Here is a 24547-nt window from a genome sequence, read left to right as displayed (position 1 = left end):
AAACCCAGGATGGCCTGCTTGCCAGGCAAGCAACGCCCAGCCCTTCATTTCTTTCTTAAAACTGTTCTGGCAACCAGAACACCAGCTCTGGTGTCTCGATGTCCCGCTGTGAGTCTTGCCTGGCCAACCAGAAATGGCTCTGAGCAGGGAGGGCATAAGTCTTCACTCTATCTTGCCCCAGCATCTGGTCTGCTCCAGCCAGAACTGCTTGGGTGGGAGGGCTTGTGGGTCACATGAGATCTCTCACAGGAGGAGAGTGAGCAGAGTGCTTGGCGAGCTCTGGGCTGCTGGGATGTCCCCCACTCCAGGGTCGAGAGAGCTCTTGGGTAAAGGAGGGGTGACTGCGACCAAATCCAGGGCTCTGTTCCCAGGCCCCGCCCTGCAGCCACAGGGCAGGGAGCTCACTTTGCTGTGTACAGTTTATGGCTGCTTACCCTCCCAGCCCCATCTGGAGACAGGAGCTTAAGGTTGGTGCGATGCCCTGGCACGGAGGTACCAGGGGAAGGGCTGTGGGATCCTTTCTGCCATTGCTGCCACCCAGCCTTCTCAAGGTGGCTCATTCCTCGCACGCCTTATTTCCTTGTTCCTAAAAATGTCAACACACTCCTCTCTGCCTTCTCTGGAAGCCCTGCCAGGGGATTTTCCAGTAAACAAGGAAACCACATCTACCTTCCTCCTCCTCTCCCCGGGGTGGGGTGGGGTGGGGGTGGGGGCAGCGGCTGGTCTATTTTCATCTGTCCATCTGTCCATTCATCCAACGTCTCTCCACCCATTTCTTTTTTTTTTTAAAATATTTTTAATGATTTTTTAAAAATTTTATTTTGTATACATCAATGTTTTGCCTGCATGTATGTCTGTGTTGAGGGCATAGGATCCCCTGGAAATGGAGTTAACAGAAAGTTGTGAGCCACTGTGTAGGTGCTGGGAATTAAACAGAGGTCCTCTGGAAAAGAAGACGGTGCTCTTAACTCCCCAGCTCGTCTCTACCCATTTCTACCAACCTATTTGCCATCCATCTGTCAGTCTATACCTTCAGCTACCATCCATATATATTTCCATTCAGCAATCTCTCCATTCATCATCCATTAATCCATTATTATACCTAACTACTATCTATCCATTTCCATCCACCCACCCACCTATCTATACACTGAGCTACCCATCTACCACCCATATATCCATCCATCCATCATCCATCTATCAATCACCCATCCATCCATCCATCCATCCATCCTTCCATCCATCCATCCATCCATCCATCCATCCATCCATCATCCATCATCCATCTATCCACCCATCCACCACCCATCCATTATCCATCATCCATCCATCATCTGTCCATTTATCGTCCATCATCCATCCATCCATCATTTATTATTCATCCATCATCCATCATCCACCTATCCACCATGCATCCAAAGGTCATTTATGGATCGCCTGTCCAGTGCCAGACACTATGTTCTGGAGATATGCCTCTTCCAAACAGACAGGATCCTGCCTTCAGGGGTGTTGGGGTAGCAGAGGTGACAGATAATTGAGCAAGCGCTACAGTCCCTAGTACTGAGGGTTGGTTGTCACTGTTGATCAGCTTCCTTGTGTGTAGCAGAGGATGGTGGGGTAGCTCCTACCTCGAGAGATTATCATGATCCGATGGGACCATTCAGGGAAAGGCCCAACACCCAGCAGCCAGCGAGTGCCTGGAAAGGGAATGATGCTGATGGGGGTGATGGGGGTGATGGATGGAGGGGGTGAAGGGGATGATGGGTGATGGGGGTGATGGAGGTGATGAAGGGGATGATGCTGATGGAGGTGATGAAGGGGATGATGCTGATGGAGGTGATGAAGGGGATGATGCTGATGTTGGTGATGATGATGCCACTGTCAATTCCAGACCTGGCTCTGATGAACCACAGTATCCAGGAGGTCCTCGGAGGCAGCAGAGGTGGCAGGAGATAGTGACATGGGCAGGTCACTAAGCCAGCTTCTCAGGTCTAGGCAGGCCACAAGAGAACCACCTCCACATAGGGCCTGGGTGCTGGCCATGGCTGGTAGTCGATCAGGTCTGAGGGAGTCTATAGGGTCTGGGATGCCATAGCTGCTCATCTGTCTGCCAGGCAGGAGTGGAGTGTGCTAGAAGAAACCAGGCCAGGAGCTATAGATCGCTATTCTCTTTGTCTTTGGGTTTGTTTTGAGATAGGGCCTCCCTATATAGCCCCAGACTAGCTTAGAACTGCTATGTAGTCCAGGCTACCCATGATTTTACGGCCCTCCTGTCTCTGCTTCCTGAATCCTGGGTATAGGTGTATGTCACTACTCCCTACTTCCTCAGACTGTCTCTGCAGGGTGCAGGGGTGGACAGAAAATCAGCAGAAGCTCGGGAGAGGCAGATAGCACTAGGAGTCAAGGACACAGGTATGGATGGAGCCAGGAAGGGTCCCAAGTGGCCTCGTGGGATCGAGGGACTGGGGACACATTGTTGTCATGTTTGGCTAGCTCCTGGTTTCTAGAAAGGTGACTAGGGATGGCCTAGCTCTTAGGGAATACGTGTCATGTGTGTCAGGCAAGGAGAGCAGGTGTCCTGACTCTCACACTGGAGTCTCAGGAAGGACGGCGACCCCAAGAAGCAAGCCCAGTGCTGCCACCCAAACTGACAAGCTCTGCAGGAGCGTGGCTAAGACCCTTCCCACTTTGTCTTTCCCAGGCTTGGTTTTTACCTCTGAAGAGTTCAACGGGTAATATCTGGCACTGGGTTATCCAGCAGGTAGAGGGTTAAAGGGCTTCAGTCCTTAGAAGGTACTTACCCAGGAAAGAGCGCATGTCAGCTTTGCCATGGTGTGGTTCCCTGGCACAAGCAAGCCCCGAGTTCAGTTCCATGGCACAGAAAAATAAAACAAAAATAAATGTGAGCCGCCTATCTTGGGTGACGCTTAGGGAGGGTTTAATCCAGAGCCACGCAGCTGAACCCTCGCTTTGGAAGTTTTGGGGCGGTAAGAGGTGGACCTAGGCTGTAGGGCGGGTGTAATTGCTGTGTGTCTCAGGCAGGCTGCCTTACCCTCTCTGTGCTTCTGTTCCCCATGTGGAAAGGGACCTTGGAAACTTGTTCTTATGAGAGGGAAGGGGCTTGGGCATGGAGAACACTGAGCTTGATGTACCCCAAGCACTCGTAAGGGTTTCTTTCGGGGGGGGGCCTTTGCGGGGAATGGATGGTGGAAGATCCAGGTCCTCTTTTGCCTTAGGTCTTTAGTGTGCTGGATCCCATCTGCTGGGATCTGGGATCTGGGATCTGGGATCTGGGATCTGGGATCTGTGCCTGGTGTGCATGCGAGGGTCAGTGGCCGATCATTCCCAGGGGCGTGAACCCTAGATTTCACTGGCAGGGTTCTGGCTATGTAACCTCAGGCAGGCAGGGCTGCTGGGGGTGGGGGTGGGGAGGTGGGAGTGGGGAGGTGGGGCTGGCGCACAGTGAGCCTCTGTGAATGGGAGTGACCCAGCAGAGCCTCCTCACACAAGGACTGGGAGACTGGATGTTAATGAGCCCTGGGGCTGTTCCAGAAAGCCAGTCTATAAAGCCGGGGCCCTGCAGCTTCTTGGGTGCTGCTGTTGGGAGTTTATGAGGAGGGTGCAGCCACAGAAGGGCCCATTGTTCCGAGGGGGCACAGTTTTACGACTCTTAGAAAGCGTCTTTCATCTGGGGACCAGGGAGCTGGGAGAGAGAGTCCCAGCCCCGCGTGGTGAAACCGGGAACAATGGAGGTTTCTGGGGCTGGTGCCAGGCCATAACTGTGCCCAGTGTCACTGAAGCCTGGCAGCTGCTGACCGTCCTCCCCAGCTGAGGTTGTCCCCTTCTGGAGACCTTGTGTCTGGGCCCCGTCCCCTGGCTGGGCCCACTCTGTCCCTGGCTCCCTTGCTCTTCCTTTCTCAGCAGTGTCCCCTCACCCTGTCCCTTCAGCCCTGCGGTGGCTTCTCTGTCAGGCTCTGGGCTCTGTCAGCTGACTGGCAACTCCGAGCTGGTGGTAACCTGATGCCCTGAGGAAAAGACCTTGCCTCCTGTCCTCTCTGGCTGTGTGCCCAGGCCCCGGGCAGAGCCACATAACCCCTTCCCAGAGGCCCCGGGGCTCCCTCTGCTCCTCCTGCGAGGCTGTAGGTGAAGTAGGGTTTCTAGACACATGGGCCTGTGGCGTTGGGTTGGTGGGAAGAGGTTCCAAGTATCCTTATATCCACCTCTGAGGCCCCTGGTTCATACTTACTCTAAGGTGACCTTTCACCTTTGCCCCTTGGCAGACACAGAAAGGCAGAAGCAGAGTCTCTTGGACCTTAACAGGGTCTCTCTTGTGTGACAGTCAGGTGTTCCCCTCACCCTGCATGGGGACAGTGGCCAGGGCACAAGGAACACTTGTCACAGGCTGCTTTGAGTCAAGAGGTAAAGATGCCCTCGGGAGGGGCCGGTGACAGTGTGGGGCTCACGGCATTAGGAATGGAAGTCTGGACCTGGACAGACTTTGTGCTACAGCCTCAACAACTGTAAAGTGTGAATAAAGTTCTTTAGAGGGTATCTGGGGGGCTGGGGTGGGTACATTCATACACACAAGCGTCCACGCAGCGTGAAGCAGAGAGACACCGCTATGCTATTATCCTTATCATTATTTTTATCTATGCTTGTTTGTTGTTGGTTTGTTTGGAGGCTCATGTAGCCCAAGCTACCCACTGTACTCACTACAGAGTCAAAAGGACCTTGAACTTCTGTTCTGCTGCCTCTGTTTTCCGAATGCTGGGATTACAGTAGTGTGCCGCTCCTGGCTTATATGATGCTGGGCACTGAACCCAGGGCTTGGGGCACACTGGGGAGGCATGCCCTCTGGCAGCTAAGCCACACACCTGAGCTACATCTCCAACTTTCTATCTTTCTATTTTTCTCTTAGAACCTTGGCCTGAACTTGGCTGTGGTTTTTTTTTGTTTTGTTTTGTTTTGTTTTAAACAATATGAACAATGAACTGTGCTATGAGAATCTTTGTGGTCATTTTTCCAGCTCAGCCTTTTGGCTCTCTAATTCCACATTCCTGGGAACAACCAGCCAATGGGCTCAGTGTGGGTCAAGTGGCCACCATCCCATCTGACCTACTGTGCCGGGAGGAGGCGGCTCCAGGGTCAGGCTCATTGGAGGCCCCATTACCACGGGAATAGGGCAGGGGGCTGGGTTTGGTGCTTTCTCTGCCAACCAAGGCTTTCATAGTGCGTTCAAGACTATTTTGGTGTGTGATGTGGGAGTCAGGGGTAAGGGTACAGGACTCTGTGACTTTGAGGCTAGCCTGGTCTACACAGCAAGTTCTAGGCAAGACAGGGTTACATAGTGAGGCCAGCCTCAACTACAAAACCAAGACACCATATGAAGACGGTTGAGGAACCTCTGGCTTCTGCACAGGCATGTACAGGCAAGTGCCCTCATGCACGCATGTATGTACACACATACACCACGCATCCATATACATGCACACACCATATACATGCAAGATAAATGAAGGAAATCACATAGTTCTGTAAAATGTCAGGGTTTGTGCTGGGTTTGGGGGCGCATAGTTGTAATCCTAGCTCTTGGGAGGCTGAGACAGGAGGATTGCCTGGAGTTGGAAGGCAATTGGGGCTATGGTGTAAGACCCTGTCTGGCAAAACAAAACAACTGGAGGAAGAAACAAACAAAAAAGCAACCACTGGCCTGTCATGTGACTTTTCCTGGGGAGATGTGACCAAATGTCTGTTCACTCCAGACATGGCACCAATTACAGACCAAAGAAACATTTCCACGTAAGTCCAGTTCAGGAGTGGGTGGCAGCGACCCGAAGGCTGAGTCCTGAAGCCTAGTCAATCCTCTCTCTGGGTACAATAGCATCCGGGAGACCTCAGTAGTGGAGGCAGAATGATGTGCAGCTGGGAGGGGTGGGCACGAGGCAGAGGGAGGGAGGCAGGGCACAGCTGTAGTCTCAGGTGAGGCTCTGCTGCCCTGCCTCCCCACTGTTTGACAGAGAATGTGTTTTTGTTTGTTTGTTTGGTTGGTTTTTTTTCCGAGACAGGGTTTCTCTGTATAGCCTTGGCTGTCCTGGAACTCACTCTGTAGACCAGGCTGGCCTTGAACTCAGAAATCCACCTGCCTCTACCTCCCGAGTGCTGGGATTAAAGGCGTGCGCCACCACGCCCGGCTGAGAACGTGTTAAGTAGGCTGGATCCTGTGAGAGCCCTGTGCTGTGACTGAAGCTGCTCTGTTTAAGATGGTGAGGGTCAGGCCATGACTCTAGGAAAGGTATGTGCTGTGTTACGTCTAGGTATTGGAGCTGAGACCAAGAGAAGGAAGAAACTTGTTTGGAATGAGTCATCTGACCTTTTCCCTAAATTTTATTTATGTGTATCTCTCTCTGTGTGTGATGTGTATGTATATGTGTGTGTCTGTGTGATGTGTGTGCACATATGTGTATGTGTGTATATATGAGTGTGTCTGTGTGATGTGTGTGTATATGTATATGTGTATATATGAGTGTGTGTCTATATGTGTATGTGTCTGTGAGATGTGTATATGAGTGTGTCTGTGTGATGTGTGTGTGTGTATGTATGTGTATATATGAGTGTGTGTGTCTGTGAGATGTGTGTGTGTATGTGTCTGTGAGATGTGTGTGTATATGTGTATATGTGTCTGTGAGATGTATGTCTGTGTATATATATGTGTCTGTGTGATGTGTGTATATGTGTATGTGTGTCTGTGAGATGTGTGTCTATGTGTCTACGTGTATGTATGTCTATGTGATGTGTGTATATGTGTCTGTGTGTCTGTGAGATGTGTGTGTATATGTGTATGTGTGCCTATGAGATGTGTGTGTGTGTGTATATGTGTATATGTGCCTGTGAGATGTGTGTGTGTGTGTATGTGTGTCTGTGAGATGTATGTGTATATGCATGTCTGTGAGATGTGTGTGTATACACATGTCTGTGAGATGTTTGTGTCTGTGTGTGTATGTGATGTGTGTGTGTGTGTGTGTGTGTGTGTGTGACACATGAGGAGGACAGAGGACAACTTTTGGGAGTTGGTTTTCCCCTTCCGCTGTGGGATTCAGGGATCAGTCGTGGCTCACCAGCCTTTCATTATATGCATATTTACTCCTGAGCCATCTTGCCAGCCTTGTCTGAATTTGTAAATGACCCCAAATATTCAGAAAAGTTGCAAGTCCGATATGATCCCACTTCCCACCCGCTGCCCCTGTCCCAGGTTGGAGAGGAAGCTGCTGGCTCCATGGTCTTTCACCCTGGGCACTGGACTTTGCTTCCTGCTCACAAGGATACTATCCCTCAAGGCTCGCCGAATCAGGAAGTTCCCATGATACCTTACGGTGCTCTAATCCTCAAGCCATAATCAAGATTTTCCAGTTGTCTAACAATGGTTTTCGTAAGAGAAGCCTTGAGTTCTGAATCATAAGATGTTTTTAGCTGTCAATTCTCTTCAATTTCCTTCAGCTTTGGAAGTTTCTTCCGCCTGTCCTTGATATTGGTGACCTTGGCACTTTAAAAGACAGTGGGGACCAAGTCTGGCAGTACATATTTGTGATGCCAACACTTGAGAGCCTGAGGCGAGAGGGGCAATGGAAATCCCAGACCCATGAAGTATATGCAGGGTGTGGTGGAGCAGGGTTATGATCCCAGACAGAGGCAGGAGGACTCTGCCAAGCTCCAGGCCAGTTGAGGCTATACAGCAAGGCTCTTACTAGAAAGAAAGGAAGGAAGGAAGGAAGGAAGGAAGGAAGGAAGGAAGGAAGGAAGGAAGAAAGGAAGGAAGGATAGACAGGAGGGTATGTGGCTCAATTGGTAGAGTACACTCGCCTAACGTGCAGAAAACCCTGGGTTTGATACCCAGGACTCCATAAACTAGACACAGCAGCTCATGCTTGGAAGGTGGAGGCAGGGGATTAGACGTCGGAGGCTGTTTGAGGCTTTAGGGTGAGCTCAGGATAGCTTGAGTTATATGAGACCCCGTCTCAAAACAAAACAAAACAAAATGCTTCGAAGAGAACGCCTCTTATTCTGGCTTTCTGCTCCTGACTGCATTTGTCAGGGGTCCTGAGAAGGAAGGGGTGCTGCGTCCTCTGTGGTCACCCGAGGCAGCTCGAGCGGTCCAAATACCCTGCTCCTGGTCCCATTAGTGCTACCTGAACACCCGGGTACATCTGCTGTGAAATCGCTTTCTTCCCTTTTAGGGTTAACAAGCATTGTTTGGGGAAGTGCTTGAGACCTTGAACTTCAACTTATTCTTTTTTTATTTCTTTACAGCGTGTTGACCTGGTAGTCCACTGTGGAACGTAAGCTGTTATAATGCTTGCTCGTCTGTTTGTTTCCTTGCCTGTACAGCTGAACTGGGCAGGGGGCTGGACAGAAACATGTTTTAATGTGATTGAGATGGGACTCAGGCTCTGTAGAAGATGCCTGCTTGGGATTGGGTCTCAGTCTCGTCACCGGGACAGAAGGGCTTCCTGTGCACCCTTGTTCAGGATGCTGTGGGAGGGTGGTTGCTGGGTTGTGGAAGTTCACTTCCTCATCCACTCATTTTCTTATCTTTGCTTTCTTGGTTTGTTCGTTTGTTTTGGTTCGTTTGTTTGGAGACAGGTTCTCACTAAGTAGCCTCAGCTAGCCTGGAGCTCACTCTGGAGACCAGGCTGGCCTTCAGCTGACTCACAGAGATTTGCCTGCCTCTCCCTCCCAAGTGCTGGGATTGGTGAGTATCACCAGGTCCAGCCTGTGCAGCTATTTATTTTTTATATGTCTGTGAGTGTGAGTGTGCCGTGGCGCATGTATGGAGGGCATACATGTCTGAGGACAACCTGTGGGGACTGGTTCTCATTTTCCACCTGTGGGCTTTAGGGACGCTACTCAAGGCGATCAGTTTAGAGGTAAGACCCTTACGTAGTGAGCCATCTTGCAGGTTCTTCTTGATCTATGATGAGGTGGGACTGATCTTGGGATTCACAGTAGGAGGCAGAAGCAGGACCCCTGTCTCCTCTTGGCTTTGATACCCGTCTGTTTATCGACCTTGGGCAAATCATGTGGGCGTTTTTGTTTTTTGTTTGTTTGTTTGTTTTTTGTTTTTTTTTAGTCAAAGAGGAACCCAGCCCCTGTCCTTGTCCACTCCTTCCTGCATTCCTCCCAAGCTCAGGGTGAAAGAGAGGCAGATCTTGCATGACCGAACCTTCATGAACCTCCGTGAATCTTCTGTTAAGAGCCACTTACATGAAAAATCCCCCAGGAGGCATGCTTAGTGGGTGATTCTGGTTAATTCAATGTTCTGGAATATGGAAACATTCTCAGACCTTTTTTAATTTTAATTAGCATATTTTTATTTCATGTGCAGTTGGTATTTTGCCTGCATGTCTGTGTGAGGGTGCCCTGGAACTAGAGTTACAGACCGTTGTGAGCTGCCATGTGGGCGCTGGGAATTGAGCACAGCCAGTGTCCTAAACACTGAGCCATCTCTCTAGTCCTCAGACTGTCCCCCCACCCCTGCCCCCACTCCTTTTGTGGTTATTGAAACCCAGGGGCTCAACTGTCCATCAGACATGTGTTTCTGCCGCAGCGGCTCCTGTCCTAGGTGTTGGGAGGGTGCCCTGCCCGACTCCAGAAACTATATCTAGGGCAGGTTATGACAGCATCTTCTTTGCTGTGTCTAGAGAAGACTTCAGGATGCTTGGGAGCCGAGGAACTCCCAGGCAGGGGGTAGAGGAAAGAGTCATTTGAGAACAGCTGTTGATATAGAGGTGACCAGAGAGTAGTCTCCAAGCCTGCCTATGATTCTAGGACCCGAGAGGCTGAGGCAGGAGGACCAAGTTCAAGATCAGCTCGAGTGACATAAAATAGGATCGGGGCTCATAACACTAAAGCAAAGTAAGGTATACTGGCGCATGCTTGCCGCCCCAGGGTCTAAGAGGCAGAGGCAGGAGTATCTTGAGCTCAAGGCTAGCCTGGGCTACACAAGACGTTGTCTCAAACAAAACAAAAGAAAACAAAACAGTCAAGCAAGCAGAACAAAGAAGTCACATAATAAGAAGCTGTTAGTGTCCCGTGTGTCATGGAGTAACCAGGTGCAGAGACAGCAAGAACAAAGGGCCGGAGACATCCCTTGCACACCATCTCTGCAGTGAGCTTAGATGCAGACTGCAACAGCTGCTCCTAGGGTCTCACACAGTAATCATAACACCTAGGAGACCTCGAGGTAGAGGCAATGATGTGAGTTCAAGGTCACCCTGTGCTGTATAGTGAGATCAAAAAAATCCAACCAACTGAACCCCCCCTCAAAAAATAAAAATAATAAAAAAAAATGAACCAGGTGAGGTGGTGCATGTCCAACACCTAGGACAGAAGCCACTGCAGCAGAAACGTGTGTCTGATGGACAGTTTTTCCCCCACAAAAGGAATGGAGGTTGGGGGGAACGCCAGTCCCAGCACTTGGGAAGCAGAGGCAGGCAGATCTGTGTGTTCGAAGTCAGCCTGGTCTATATAGTGAGTTCTAAGTCAGCCAGGGCTACATAGTGCGATCCTGCTTCATAAATCTGAAATGCTGGGAGTGGTGGTGCACACCTTTAATTTCAATACTCAAATGGCTGAGGCAGGGGGATCTCTGTGAGTTTGAGGCCAGTGTGGTCTACATAGCGAGTTCCAGGCCAGCCAGGACCATGTAGAGAAATCTTGCCTCAAACAAACCAAAAAATAAATAAAAAAGAATATGGAGCTGGAGGAGGGAGGGAAGAGGTAGGTGAATGTCTAGGGAGAGGTGACGGGGAGGAAGAAGGCAGAGGGCTGTGCTGACGCCGGCTTGTGAGAGCTGGGGCTCATATTTTTGTCAAGCATGAACTAACTACTCCAGATATGACTATGGCAAAAGTAGGGAGCCGAGGGATGGTGACGTTAAAATGCTAAGTCACGGGGGACGGGCCTTGGCGTCAAGGGTGCACTGGGCTGCAAGAGAGGGTTGGCTGGGGTTGGGGGTGGGGGGAACATGCTCGTGTTGAAGGGGCCAGTCCCCAGCAGAACATGGCCATAGGGAACATGACCCGGGCATCACCAGCTCCTGGCTGTATTTGGAGCTCCGGCTTTTTACGGCCAAGCTCCCAGTGATCAAGTTTTGGCCACCAGTTCACAGCAACTGCGAGGGACTGTGGGGAGAGCAAGCTGAGGCTACTCTGTTTTCTCAGAGCCTCAGGGGGTTCAGTGGATGAGGGTTTGGGGGTGCCCACGTGGAATCCATGAAATCCCCAAGGGTTCAGGGTGCTTCTACCTTGCGCAGAGCTCCGGAGGGAGCACAAGGGGGACCCAGAATGTGACCTCTGCCTTTGAGCCTGGACCTCAGTGCTCACCCGCCAGGTAAAGAGAGTTCAGATCAGCATCCTGTTCACAGTGTTGAGAGTGCAAGGCTGGCTTCCTGGGGAGTCTTGGTGTGGTTCTGGGAGGGGATGGGAGACTCAAGAGCCTCATTGAGCCTGGAACAGATACTGAAAGGCTGAGAACAGGGGTCCAGGGCACGTGCCTGGCTCTGTTGCCCCCCCACCCCCTGGACCCCGAGACAGGGTTTCTCTGTGTAGCCCTGGTAGTCCTAGAACTCACTCTGTAGACCAGGCTGACCTCAAACTCAGAAATCTGCCTGCCTCTGCCTCCCAAGTGTTGGGATTAAAGGTGTGCACCACTACTGTTCTGCTGAAAGATTTATTAATTTATTTTATGTATGTGAGTACACTTCCCAGGTGGGTGCTGGGAATTGAATCCAGGTCTTCTGCAAGAGCAACAAGTGCTCTTAACCATCGACTTATCTCCCTAGCCCCAACAGAGGGTATTTAAAAACAAACAAACAAACAAACAAACAAACAAACAAACAAACAAACAATCAAGGGCCTAAAAGGGCAACACAGTGAGTTAAGTGCTTTGAAAACAAAGGAAATCAGAAAACACAGGCTGATGGGGCTGGAGAGATGGCTCAGTGGGTAGGAGCACTGACTGCTCTTCCAGAGGTCCTGAGTTCAAATCCCAGCACATCCACATGGTGGCTCACAAGCATCTGTAAAGGAATCCGATGCCCTCTTCATAAAATAAGTAAATAAATCTTAACAAAAGAAGAGAAAGCTGGTCAGCCAGGATCCTGGACGTCTGGCACTGTGAGGCAGGAGGATTGCTAGCACTCACTGGCCAGCCAATCTAGTCAAACTGGCAAGCTCCAGGTGGAGTGAAGACTCCCCCACTCCCATCAATAAAATAAACTAAAGGCTCTCTGTGGGACCTGAGTTTGATTCTCAGGAGGAACCCGTGCTGTAAGCTTCACAATGGCTGGTAACTCCAGCCCCAGGGATCTGACACCCACGGCCTCTGTGGGCACTTCACAGACCCATACACATCTATACATACTTAAAACCAGAACACTATCTTTTAAAAAGAGAGTGGAGAATGATGGAGGAAGATACCTCACACCAGCACAACCCCCCCCCCTCTCTCTCTCACACACACACACACACACACCATTGCCACCACCAAAATACCTTTCTGCCAGCTTTGAGGTCCCAAACACAGTTGGGCAATGATCTCCACCTCTGCTTTGCACTTGAACCCTTCAGACATGACTGGTAACCCAGGAGTAATTGCTGATAAGCCTGAGTGTGAATTGCCTCTCATGTAGAGAGGTGACTGGCAGTGTTTAACAACAACAGATAATCTTAATTAGTGACCCGATAACTGTAATTAGTTACATCATATCCGGAGGCCCTCTCTGGGATCTTGGGAGGGAGTAGCCAGCACTTGGAAGCCCTGAGACAAGTCAGGATGGAAAGCTAGGAGTAGGCTTTGCCCCTCCTTGTTGGGGNGGGGGGGGGGGGAGCCTTAGGCGAACGACTCCCATTTTTGAGCCTCACTGGGAAATGGGGCTGCCAGGCTGCATCCAACCCCTATGGATGAAGGACAGCCACAAGGGGCCTAGTATATGCATGGAGACACATCACTGGTCTCAATTTCTTTAAGGACAGGCCCTGGCACCCTTTGCCCATTGCAGGGAACTCCAGATCATGCTGGGGGAATTTAAAGGAGCCTGGTGTCTTCAGACTCTTTCCCAGGGCTGCAGAGGAGAGGCCCAGTGGTGTGGAGGGGCTCCCGGTGCCAGATCTGGAAGGCGGAGGTGTGTGTGTCCCTTGTGTCGCCTGGAGTCCCTCTACCCCTAGCCTCAGTTTCCCGAAGAGGGAGGAGGATGGGGGGGGAGGGAGAGCCGAGCCCCGCCCCCTCCAGGATCACTGTTGGGGGAGCTGGGAGGTGGAGCTGCGTGCAAGCCAGGCCACCAGGGGTTAAGCGGTGACCTCAGCCGCGCGCCCCGGGACCGGGAGGGCGGGGCGGGCCGTGAGGCGGCTGCAGGCCGCGGGCCGGGGCTGCAGTGGGGCGCGGGGCTCGGCCCGGCCACCGGCGCCCGCGGCAGGAGCGGGAGGCGCGGTGGCGCGGAGCCTTTGTGAGCAGCGGGGACGGTGAGTGCGCGGCGCCCAGGCCCGGGTCCCCGGGCTCCCGGGCTCCCAGGTTCCGCGGCCGCTTTGTGTGTCCGGCTCTCCCAGGTCCCCAGTTCTGTGTGCGCGGGTCCCTCTGTGTGGTCGCGTCCTTCTGTGCCCCTTGAATGTCCCTCCGTCTGAGTCCTGACCGGCCTTTGTGCCTCTGCCTCTCTCTCTCTCTCTCTCTCTCTCTCTCTCTCTCTCTCTCTCTCTCTCTCTCTTCTGGACATCCCCCCTCCCCCCATACTTTCCCCATCCTTACACTGTGATTCGGTGTTGTGGGGTCCCCCGATTGCATGAAGTCGGGTAACACGGGATGGCTTCTGTCTGAGTCAGTCTCTCCCATCTTGAGCCCTTGCCCAAAGGCAGGACAGCCAGGTCTCCCGCAGGAGTGGGGTGTGGGAGGCGTCAGCGGCAGGCCATGGGCACAGAGCCCTGGGTGAGAGGTATGAGCGCTGGGAAGACAGGTATGAGTCCAGTGGGTTCTGTACATGGTGGCGATCAGTTTTCAGGGGGTGGCTTGGGAGGGGGAGCCAGGTGGGGGAGGGGCTAGATCTCTCTGTGTTCCTGAGCGTGAGAGTCATTTGGACACAGGAGCCGGAGGACCCCATCTCGGCCCAAAGTGGGGGGAGATGGTACTGGGTGGACAATCTCATTTCTGAGGGGCTTCGGATCTCAGTGTTTGCTTCAGAGGCCTTGGAGTCCCCATGGGGAAACCCCTGCCCAGCCTGCCCCAGGTCCCATCTGTTCCTCTTTGGCTGAATGGAAGAGAGCAGGTTGTGCAGGCTCATTAGTACATAAGGCCCTGCCCTGCAGGCAGTCCGATGGGTTTGGCTGTGAGCTGAACCACACAGCATGGGCTTCCACAGAGGAGCGAGGAGGGCACAGCCTGGAGATCTCAGGCAAAGCTCAGGACCCCTTGTCTTTTACCAGGCTGCACCTCCGTCCCAGCTGTCTGCCTGAGGCTGGTACCTTCCCTTTCATTGTATGCCCCAGTTCCCAACCCTTGCTTCCTCTACAAACAGGTTCCATACCTCCTCACTGCTTCCAGTTCTCCTTTCGGGGTACCTCCTTTCCAGCAAGCCAGGCAGGTTTTCCCCATGCTCTTAGCATTCTTGTCTCAGGTAGAGAGGCTCCTTACCTCTGGAAGGCTCTGGATGTAGTGGCTATGTCTGTTCTTGGTCACCAGCCTGCAACGCTGCCTGGCACATAGTAGATGCTCAATTAATAGATGCCGGAAACTGGTGGTGCCTATGTTTTGCTTCTTTAAGTTTTACCGTTGGGAGGCTGAGGAGGTCACTCAGGGGTAGAACACTGTCTGGCATGTGCAAGGCCCTGGGCTCCATCTCTTGTTCGACAACCAACCAACACACAGGGGAAATCTGCTGGGCTCCTCGGGTACCTGGGTGGGAGGCTGTGGGAAGAGGGAGGGTCTCTGCCCAGACCTAGTATCATTGGAGGGCTGGGCGGGAGCTCTGAGCCCTGGAAGCTCCTACAGGAGGAAGGTACAGAGTTGCAGGATCATACTCTTCTTAGATCAACTTGAAAAGACCAAGAGGGTGGTTATATAGACTGCTAATAACAGCTTAGGTTTATATTGTAGTTCACAGCCAGCCACTATCTCTTGTTTGACAACAACCCTGGTAATTAGGCAGGGAAGACAATCTGTTTAACAGATGAGGAGGCTGAGCAGCCTCAGGGAAGTGGCCGCCTGAGGCTAAGTTAGTGGAGGAGCCTGGATCCAGCCAGGGCTTCCTAACTCCGTCCTCGCGGGCCTTTGCAGCTGGTCTGCAGCACCTCTGTATTCTCTCCCTGCCCCATGGGGCCAAGGAGTCTCTGTCTGGCCAGTCCAGGCAGATTCAAACTCAAAAACAGTGAGTGTTCTAGGGCTCTCTTGCCATCTCCCTAGACTACAGGCCCAGCTTCTTGTCTGGTGTCCTCAGACAGACAGGGATTGTCTGTCTGTCCTTAGGGGTTTGTGCAATGCTCTGTCTGGGCAGTGCTGTGCCGGACTTAGTGTGTTTTGATGCGTGAGAGCTCAGCTGGTGGCTAAGATTCAGGAGCTGACTGTTAAACAGCCATTATTCAGTCATGAGGGAGGTCGGGCAGGGGGGATGGCTCAGGGGGTAAAGCACTTGCTGCCCCGATCTAAGGATCTGAGTTCGAATCCTCAGAACCCATGTGAGAGGTAGAGGGAGGCAGGCAAGGTTTGGGAGGCCAGTTAGCCTGGTATATAGTATCCGAAGCAGTAGACCCCGTCTCAAACAAAGTGTAGGATGAGGGCCACATTTGAAGTTGTCCTCCGATCTCCACATATGCTGTGGCATGTGCGTGCCTGCCTTCACACGTATGATCACATATATAACCTACATACACACAGAAACACCTTTGTACAAAGATTAAAAATTTGTGAGTTAGGGCCAGGTGTGGTGATGCGCGCCTGAATCCCAACACTTGCAGGTGGATCTCTGGGAATCTGAGGCCAGCTTTGTCTATGAGGTGAGTTCAGGCCAGCCAGATCCTGTTTCAGAGGAGAAGGGGAGAGGGATGGCGCGAGGAGACTTCATTTATTGAGAGGAGCTTGACCAGGAACAGGGGCACTGAGAAGCAGAGCAAGATGTCCAGGTGACAAGTCAGGGATCTCATGGTTTGTGGCCGAAGCTGCCCGAGGGTGGCTTAGGCACTGGTGACCATGTCCCACCTGCACAGATTCTGGGACCACATGAGGGAGAGGAGTTGGCTTGCTTTTGGATGGTTTGGGCTTCAGGAATGACAGCTTACTGAGGCTGGGCCGGGTCCTGGACTGTGGCTGCTGGGGTTGGCTACGTCAACACACAGAATGCATTGCTGAGTTCTACAGATGTTCAAACCGGTCCTTTAACACGGTCCCCACCAGGACACGGACACCGTGGCTGACTGTGGTGGAGCAATGTGTGGAGAACAACACAGAAAAGGAACAGCCGTGGGGCCGTATCCGCAGAGGTTCAGTAGCAGACGCAACTGGGCTTCAGTGTGGCTCTGGCATCGGGTCTCCAGGTCTGTGGCAGAGCAGCGGCATAGCAGACCTTCCTCAGGTCTAAGATGGTTTTTGGGGTTTCCTGGGCATCCATGAAGAAAACCTATCAGGCCTTCTTCTGGATTTGCCTAGTTTCTCGGGCATCCTTCCGCTCAAGGGGAACCTAAGGCGAGCCCTTCTTCCTCAGTGCTTCTCAGTGAAAGTCCATCCCGGAAGGCCCCTGCTTGGTATGCATCCTGAATTCCAGCCACCTCTTCCTCCTCCTCCTCCCTCTCCTCCTCTTCACCCTCCTCCTCCTTTTCACCCTCCTCTTCCTCATCTCCCTACTCTTCCTTATCCTCCCTCCTCCCCCTCCTCTTCCTCTTTACCCTCCTCTCCCTCCTCTTCCTCCTCACTCTTCACCTTCCTCCTCCCCCTTCTCCTCTTCACCTCCTCTTCCTCCTCACCTTCCTCTTACTCCTCAACCTCTTCATCTTTCTCTTCCTTCTCCTCCCCCTCCTCCCCCTCCTCCTCCTCTCCCTCTCCCTCCCTCTTCTCCTCCCTACCCTCCTCCTCATATTTTTCTCTCTTCATAGTCTGAAGTGGGCGGAGGGAAGGAGCTGTCAGAGGCCATTCTTATTCAATTTCCATAAGAAAACAATGGTTAAATCAAGTAGGAAAATAACAGTCTTTGGAGAGAAGAGAAAACATCTCCAACTGGATCCCCCTAGACCCCTCTGAGCGGCTCACCACACAAGTGTTCATTCTATTGTGATTATTTTCCTTTCTGAGCTGTGTGTGTGTGTGTGTGTGTGTGTGTGTGTCTCACTGTGTAGACTTGGCTGGCCCGGCTGCCCTGAAGACCGGATTGGTTGGGAGCATGCAGAATTCTTCTTGCCTCTGCCTTCTGAGCGCTAGGAAAAAAGGCTTTTGTCCCCATACCTGGCTATTTTTGTCAAAACATTCATTTGTTTTGTGTGTAAGTGTTTGCCTGCATGCATGTGTACCACGTGGGTCTGCGGAGGTCAGGGGAGGGTGTGGGATCCTTTAGGACTGGAGAGTGACAGATGGTTGTGAGCTGCCATGTGGGTACTTGGAACCAAGGAACAAGACCTGGGGCTTCTGCAAGAGCAGCCAGGTCCCTTAACCACGGAGCCATCTCTCCCAACCCTTCATTTTACTTTTAATGACACATGTATTTCATGGCCATTTAAAAACAAACAAACAAACAAACTTGGAGGAAGCCAAAAATAACCCTTCACCGTACCAGCTCCTGCACGGGGTGGCGTGCCTCACCCTCTGCACGGGGTGGCGTGCCTCACCCTCTGCACGGGGTGGCGTGTCTCACCCTCTGCAAGGGGTGGCGTGTCTCACCCTCTGCATGGGGTGGCGTGTCTCACCCTCTGCACGGGGTGGCGTGTCTCACCCTCATGCAGCCACTCGCCTGCCCCCTTGCCTAGGCTCCGTAGAACCCACAGTGCACCAGGTCTATGCTGGCTCTGGAGGGGAGGGCCCACTGCTTGACCCTGGAGTAATTCGCTTGCCTGATTTTTGTTTCCTCTTCTGTAAAGTGGAGATCAAGCTTAGCACTGACTGCTCAGGAGGTGAGGAACCTAACCAAAGCACAGGTACCCAGGCTGTGCTGGGGTGGGGGTGGGGGTGGGAGGATGGAGGTTTAGGGTAATTGTTATGTGGGTGAAAAACACTGCTGCGCACTTTCAACTGGGTCTGTCCTGAGGCCAGAGAATTAAACTGTCAAAAGACAGATTAATAAAGAGAAGGCATGCATGCTTGATCTATGAATTTTTATTACATTTATCTATTATCTATCATCTATCTATGTTCATCATCTACCTATCTATTATCCATCTATCTGTCTGTCTATCATCTATCCTCCATCTATCATCTATTTATATATCATCTATTTATCTATTTACCTATCTATCATCTATCATCTACCTGTCTATCATTTATTCATCTATATCTGCCTATCATCTATCTATCCTGTGTGTACACATGCACATGTGTGTGTCTATGTGTGTGTATCCGTGTGCATGTGTGTGTGTACTAAGTTGAGCATGTAAAGGGCAGAGGACAACTTGCAGGAGTCAGTTGTCTCTTACCTTGTGGGTCCTGGTGATTGAATTCCGGTCACCCAGCTTGATACAAACTTCCCACTGAGCCATCTTGCTGGCCCCACGTATTATTTGATATTAATTTTTTTTTTTGAGACAGGGTCTTACTCTATGTTTCAGGTTGACCTGAAACTCATTATATAGCCCAGGCTGTGCCTGAACTCATAGGAATCTTGCTGCCCCAGCCTCCTGAATGCTAGGTTGAGCCTTGCCTTTAATTTAACTTAGATTTTGGAGACAGGGTCTTCTGGAGCTCATGTTGGTCTAGAACTGAATTCACTAGCCTAGAATGACCTTGAACTTCTGATCCTGTAGCCTCCCTGGTCCTGGGATGTCAGGTGTGTGCCATCATGCCTGCTTAATGCAGTGTTGGGGATGGGACCTGGGGCCTTGTGGGGTCTAGACAGGAGCCTTGTCTCCAGCCTGTAAAGCTTTATTCGTTTATTTTAAATGTTAAGTTTTAAAAGTTGAGTTGGGCCGGGCAGTGGTGGTGCATGCCTGTAATCCCAGCACTTGGGAGGCAGAGGCAGGTGGATTTCTGAGTTCAAGGCCAGCCTGGTCTACAGAGTGAGTTCCAGGACAGCCAGGACTGCATGGAGAAACCCTATCTTGAAAAACCAAAAAAAAAAAAAAAAAAAAAAAAAAAAAGTTGAGTTGGGGCTTCATGTGGGAGTAGTGAGAGCCCTGAAGAAGTTAACATCCCAGGTTAACAAAGGATGATGAAATTGAAGTGACCAACTAAGGGAGAAGGCTGTCAGTCCTGGGGAAGGGCTAGAAAAGGCAGTGAAGCAAGGCTGTGTTAGCTGTAACACACGGGACAAAAGCACCTGAGGAAGGAAGGGCTCACAGTTTGAAGGCTCACAGTATTTGGGCTCCCAGTTTGAAGATACACAGTCCATCACTGTGGGAAGGCTTGCGGGCAGGAGCTAGAGGCAGCTGGTTACATTGTATCCTCAGTCAGGAAGCCGAGGGATGATGCTGGTATTCAGCTCAATTTTATCCTTTTCCTTGCTGACTAGAACCTGAGCTCCTGAGATGGTGTCACCCACAATGGGGGAGGGGGGGTCCATGATCTCCTCTCTGTGTGTGTGTGTGTGTGTGTGTGTGTGTGTGTGTGTGTGTTCTCTCCTCAGTCAGCCTCTCCGGAAAGACCCTCATAGGTGGAGCAGAAATAGAACTCCTAGGGTTCTCTGCAATCTGTTCAGTTGAACACCAAGATCGCCCATCACACATGTTCAGTAGGCCTCTTATGCAGACAACATTCCTCTGCTTCCTGTTTAAGGGAAATTTATGTCTCAGTCACAAAGGGAAATGTAGGCCCTGCTTTTAGACAGAAGGGAGCAGGCAGAGAACATTCCGATACCCACTGCTTGCTCAGGGTCTTTAGCTCAAAAGAATTCTTACACCAGAATGACATATTTTGAGGTAACATTCTTATTACTTACGCCTTACATGAATTTCTTTAGTGCGTGCGTGCGTGCGTGCGTGCGTGCGTGTGTGTGTGTGTGTGTGTGTGTGTGTGTGTTTTGATGCTTTTGTGGAGGTCGGAGACAAATTTGTGGTAGTCAGGTCTTTTCTTCTACTACTTGGGTCCTGGGGACTGAACTCAGGCTGTCAGGCTTGGTGACAAGTGCCTTTGCATTCTGAGCTTTGATGATGGGTTCACAGCAGATGGCGGATGGCATTGTAATGGTGGGAGTATTTGTGAAAGAGGAAAGAAACTGGGAGAAACTGAGCTCCCCCAGTCCCTTCCCAGGGCAGGCTATCAACAACCTCAGGATCTCCGCTAGATCGCACCTCCCAGCCTTTGTGAGCTGTCAAGGAGTAGTCTGCAGAGAATTTATCTGATGCTCTTGTACTGAGTGGCCGCGACTTGGAGGCATTTGTCTGGATATCCAGGGCTGAGGGCCAGACTCAGGGTAGGGAGGCCATAGTTTCCAAGTCAGTGGAGGGGATAAATGGATGGAGACAGCGAGGGGGTTCAGGAAGGTTTGAACCATACACTGGCACACATACTCTGTGTTCTGCCTACCTCAGTCCCCATGAGTTGCCATTGTCACTTGAAGATTTTAGCAATCCGCTGGGCGAGGCTGTAGGCTCCCGGGGCCACGGGGAACCAGGATATAGGTTCAGGTTGTGCCAGGGAGCTTAGATAAGCATGGGATCAGGGTTATGTGTCTGAGATAGAATCAGCTAGAATTGCAAACTAAGACTTTATGCAGAGGGCGGGAGGAAGGAGGAAGGAATCAGGTGACTTGTAGATTTTTCTTTTGTATACATGGTTGGTGGCAGTGTTAGTGAATGAGCCAGTTTGCAGAGGGAGTTGGGGGATAGCTTGGGGGGGGGACAGGATTTAGTTCAGGATGAGGTCACATTTAGAGGTTTGCGCAGGGGCCACATGAGAGTCTGGGAGCCCAGTTGTGAGTGAGGAACCTGACCTGCAGTTCTAGGGTGTGGGATCTGGGAAGATCAGCCCTAAGTCGGAGGTGCAAGCATTGTTCTGGCTGTGTAGCCGGGAGAGGCTCCCACAACACCCAGCTGTGTAAAGGGAGGGAGGGTGGAGGCTCCCTGGCAGGCCAAGCTACCGTGTCTGTGACCTTGGTGACCTCCTTCGGTCTTGCCAAGAGGTTGCCAGAAGTGTCTAGTGGTTCTCATCTGACTGACACCTATTTAGTGAGCGCCTTCTGGATACAGGCGCAGGTGCAGAGCAGAGATTCGAAGATGAGGAGGAGGTGGACACCTTCAGTCTCTGGGGGAGGCGGACAGGTCTCCACCTGACATGGGGAAAGGGAAGACACTGCCTGGAGAAGCAGGCTAGTAGCGAGTTAGCCCAGATGAGGGAGGGGCAGGAGAGCAAGGGAAGAAGAGCCTGTGGGAGGACTCTGCGGGAGGACTCTGACCACTTACGGGAGCCCTCCGAGTCACCTGGAAGGGCTTTGGGGCCGTTCAAGTGTTTGGGTCAGGGAATGGCACAATCAGAATTTTCATCCCGAGGACCTATTGGGTGGAGAGGGGCAGGAGACACAGGAAGCCCTTTGAAGCTGGTACAAGCCCCCCTCCCCCCAGGATGAGCCCAGTGTCTGAACCTTGCAAGCTTGCTTCCTCGTGTTCTCTGCTCAGTTCTTTCTTTATGAAGGAGGGTTTCAGAGACTCAGAGAGGTTAAGCAACCTGCCCAAGGTCACAGAGCCTAAGAGGGTAGATGAAACAGATGCTTTCTCAGGGGCAGAAGCAGGAGGTTGAGTAACCTCAGGGAGGGGCTCACAGGATAGATCTTTCGGCCTTGAACTTTGTCTTTGTAGTCTCAGGGGCCTCTGGGGGGGTGGGGAGCAGGGCGTGGGCCTTCCCGGAGCCACTTACTTGGTCGGATTGAAAGCATTCTGGGCGTCAGTTTCTTGGAGTGTCCGGGAAAACCACATGGGTCAGGTCCAGGATTCGATTAACCCGGGTTACATGAGGCCATGGAGGGAGGTGGCCCCACGGGGAGCTGTGTTTCAGAGATGGCAGGCCGACACCTCATGTGTGGGATGACAAAAGATGTCAGGCAGGTCTCAAGGACCCGCCCACTCTGAGTACAGCCTCTGTGGGCAAGACATGGCCCCTAGTGCCCCAAAGCAGGGAGGCATGAACATGGCCCACAGGGCTGGAGTCCTAACCATGGGCACCACGACCCACCACGGGCACTTGGGCTCACTACGGGCACCGAGAGCACCGTGGCTCACCACGAGCACCGACCGAGGCTCACCATCTATCTGGTTTAGTTGCTTTGTATGTAAGGCACAGGCTTCTTTATCTCCACTGTACAGATGAAGCGGCCAAGCGTGAGCAGTCAGCTCAAAGTCACATGGTGAGTGCACGTTAGGTGTGAGCACTGCCCCATGCGACTCTGGAGCCTTCCCGCGAAACCCTGAGAGTCTCTGTCAGCCCCGGTTTATCTGGGCATGTCGTCGTCGTCTGCTGGCGTGTCACCAGGGTAGGATCTTGGTGGGTGGGGCTTTTGTCCACTTAGGGACACCCGGTCTCTTTGTCTCCATTCGCTTGCCAGGTTCTGGCACTGCAGGACTTTTCAGAGACTTTAACATATGCACTATTCTGCCGTGTTTTCCCCATTGCTCTTGACCTCTGAATGCCCTCATTCCCCAAGTGAGAAGTAGCCTGTCACATAGATGTTGTTTATGACTCTTCAGGACTGTTGACACCTATTGCCAGTGGAGTTTGGGGACATCTCTATGAGCTGTGACAACTTGCGATCCACAGACTCCCCCTCCCAGCCCTTTGTTTCCCCACCCTGACTGTCGGGTATCACTTCCATGAATGTGGGTCATGTGACTGCACCCTGGCTGGGATGGCCTGAGCAACCTGGCTCGTGGTGGGGCCCGACATTTGGTCAAGCGGGGAGGACACGGGAGGGAGGACTCGCTCAGCGATTCCTAGAAGGTTTGGATGTTGCATCAGGGATTTTCTTTAAGCGGGGCCAAGTGTCTGCAAAGGTGGCAGGTGTAAGCAGACAGTCCCAAGTCCTGGAGAACCCACGAGCCAGAATTCTGACCTTAGTCTGTGTCAGGTGGGGCCCTGGGCAGTCGGCTAAGAGTGCCCATCTCTGAACCTCTTAGGGAGGAACTGGGGGGTCTACTGGGGTCGGAACCCAGTGTCTGCTTTCATCCCTACCCTGATGCCTGCCAGGCGACTGCTCTACCACACGGGTCAGCCCCAGGCCAGAGTCTGCATGGGAAGCCTCTTTGATGGGTCTGAAGGTTGCAGTCTAGGGACTGGCTCATAAAAGGTGGCGAGATGCTCAGAGCTAGAAATGTTTGGTGGAGTGGCTGCCACGTGAGGGGGAGCCCTTTGAGGCCCCGCTCTGAGCTGCCCTTGCACCCCGCAGCCTCCTGAGGCTCCTCTTGGCTATGTACTTAGTGCACTGGTACCACGCGGATGGGGAGGTCTCTGCATGTGAGGCGGGTGCTTGACTTGCATCTGTAGAGATACCCAGGCCAGCAGACCTGGCTGGGCCTGGTTCTGTGGAGCTCCTGGGACTTTGGTTTATTTGTTTGTCTTTCATTCAGGAAACATTTGTTGAGATCTATGAAGGGTGGCCCCGAGAACACAACCGTCTCCAGTCAAAGCCTGACGTGTGGGTGATAAGCACAGGTGGTCATAGAGACGGCTTCAGGCGGGGTGGGAAACAGGTGCCTGCAGGGTATTGGAGTCAGACTAAAAACTGGGGACACAGTAGGGATTCCTGGAGATCTGAGCTCGATTACGTTCCAGGTTGGAGTAGAGTTCCAAAACACTTCTGATGACTTCCTGTCATTTCTTCATCCACTTGTTCTTCTATCTTCTCTACTACTCACCTGCCCTGGCACCTATGCAGCTATTCACTTATCCATCCATCCATCCATCCATCCATCCATCCATCCATCCATCCATCCATCATCTACCCACCCACCCACCCATCCATCCATCCATCCATCCATCAATCCATCCATGCACTGATCCATCTACCCATCTACCATGCACTGTTCCACCCTTCCATTTACACACCCATCTATCCACTCATTCACCATCTATCCTCCAATCAATGCATCCCACCCACCCACCTGTCTATCCATCCTTCATCCTCCATCCTCCCACCCACCCAGCTCTGCCCCCCCTCCCCTGTGTGTGCTGGGGACCTCGACAGACAGAGTGGAAGCATAATCACTTTCCTCTGGGGGTCAGAAAACAAAGCAAATGGCTGAGGGAGGCTGTGTGCTGGCCATCCTGTGTGCTGGCTATCCTGTGTGCTGGCCATCCTGTGTGCTGGCCATCCTGTGTGCTGGCCACCTGTGTGCTGGCTATCCTGTGTGCTGGCCATCCTGTTTGCTGGCCATCCTGTGTGCTGGCCATC

General features: G+C 52.1%; 1 protein-coding gene across 6 annotated transcripts in view; it reads left to right on the top strand.

Annotated features, from left to right (window-relative positions):
- The first annotated feature begins 448 nt into the window (after positions 1–448).
- The window catches only part of Arhgef10l (Rho guanine nucleotide exchange factor 10 like), a 145770-nt gene continuing 121671 nt past the window's right edge, over positions 449–24547 (top strand). For 2 of the 6 annotated variants that reach the window (XM_021199843.1, XM_021199839.1), the window contains exon 1: positions 13392–13514. The gene's annotated coding sequence lies outside the window, so the exon portion shown is untranslated. Of the gene's footprint in view, positions 468–13054; positions 13178–13391; positions 13515–13980; positions 14000–24547 lie in introns of those variants that run through there. The other 4 variants (XM_029539498.1, XM_029539497.1, XM_029539496.1 and 1 more) reach the window with 4 other exon arrangements.

Source organism: Mus pahari, chromosome 6 (genome assembly GCF_900095145.1).
Source record: "Mus pahari chromosome 6, PAHARI_EIJ_v1.1, whole genome shotgun sequence".
NCBI classification, from domain to species: Eukaryota; Metazoa; Chordata; class Mammalia; order Rodentia; family Muridae; genus Mus; species Mus pahari.
The sequence above is the reverse complement of the archived record's forward strand: the minus strand, read 5'-3'. Positions and strand labels throughout refer to the sequence as shown.